This window comes from Schistocerca americana, chromosome 4 (genome assembly GCF_021461395.2).
Source record: "Schistocerca americana isolate TAMUIC-IGC-003095 chromosome 4, iqSchAmer2.1, whole genome shotgun sequence".
Classification (NCBI taxonomy): Eukaryota; Metazoa; Arthropoda; class Insecta; order Orthoptera; family Acrididae; genus Schistocerca; species Schistocerca americana.
The window spans coordinates 644,383,853-644,385,165 of record NC_060122.1 but is presented as its reverse complement, the minus strand read 5'-3'; the positions used below and the strand labels follow the sequence as shown (position 1 = coordinate 644,385,165).

General features: G+C 43.5%; 1 pseudogene; it reads right to left on the bottom strand.

Annotated features, from left to right (window-relative positions):
• Window positions 1-237: 237 nt before the first annotated feature.
• LOC124614597 lies at window positions 238-355 on the bottom strand (annotated as a pseudogene).
• Between the last annotated feature and the right edge of the window lie 958 nt (window positions 356-1,313).

Genomic DNA, 1,313 nt, shown 5'->3' with positions numbered 1-1,313 from the left:
CGCATAGGCTCAAACCGTACCCTGTCAAAGAAATTACTCCTATAAGTGCCCTTAATGTGTTAAAAGCACTCCGTCTTCAGGCTATAAGTGGCCCATCGGGACCATCCGCCTGCCGTGTCATCCTCAGCTGAGGATGCGGATAGGAGGAGCGTGTGGTCAGCACACCGCTCTCCCGGTCGTTATGATGGTTTTCTTTGACCGGAGCCGCCACTATTCGGTCGAGTGCACTCGGAAAAGTGGCAACAGCGCATGGCGGCCTGGATGGTCACCCAGCCAAGTGCCGGCCAAGCCCGACAGCGCTTGACTTCGGTGATCTGACGGGAACCGGTATATCCACTGCGGCAAGGCCGTTGCCAGTTAATGTATTATGTACACACAAAAGACAACTGGAAATGAAAGAGAACGAAGTAGAAAATGAAATTTAGGTGAAAACAAGTGCCATGTAGGAAGAATGCAAACTGCTATAGGAAAAGGAAGCTATTGCAGAAGAGCAGCCAAAAAAAGGCTTAAAAATTACTTTAAACACACTGGATGGGAAAAAATGATAAATTTGAGAATGTTTATTATATTAAAGGAAGCACGAAAAATTTCAAAAAATGGTTCAAATGGCTCCGAGCACTATGCGGCTTAACTTCTGGGGTCATCAGTCGCCTAGAACTTAGAACTAATTAAATCTAACTAACCTAAGGACATCACACACATCCATGCCCGAGGCAGGATTCGAAACTGCGACCGTAGCGGTCGCTCGGCTCCAGACTGTAGCGCCTAGAACCGCACGGCCACTCCGGCCGGCTGTATAGGGTGGAATGGCCGGCCAAATAATCTCATTATGAAGCTTCATTTCCACTGGCATATGTTAAGACATGATTACATTGTATCTAAATGAGGTTGGCTGTATGTTGCGCAACTAGCAGCAGAACAGGCAACTGCAGAATTTAAAACCGGTAAAAATAATAACACTTAACACTGCAAAAGTTGTAAACTCAGAGATCTATATGGAAATTCTGCAAGAATGTGGGACAGAAGATTTGCTAATGTACACCCAGGAAGATGTGGAATGTTTTAACTATAGTGAACTGCAGGAGATAAAAATCAACAAAAAAAGTCACCAAATGTTGTCGGCTAGGACACTTGCAAGAAGAAGTGGAACTGATTATTGAGGCCATAAAAGAAAGTTTACGGGAAAAAAATTAAATATGTATTAGAACTTGTGTACATACCTTCTTTGAATGTGTCAAATTACTGGTTGGCAGAAAAACTAGAGGAGTCAGATGTGGATTCAAACTATAAACAAGAAAATTAAGCCGAATGTT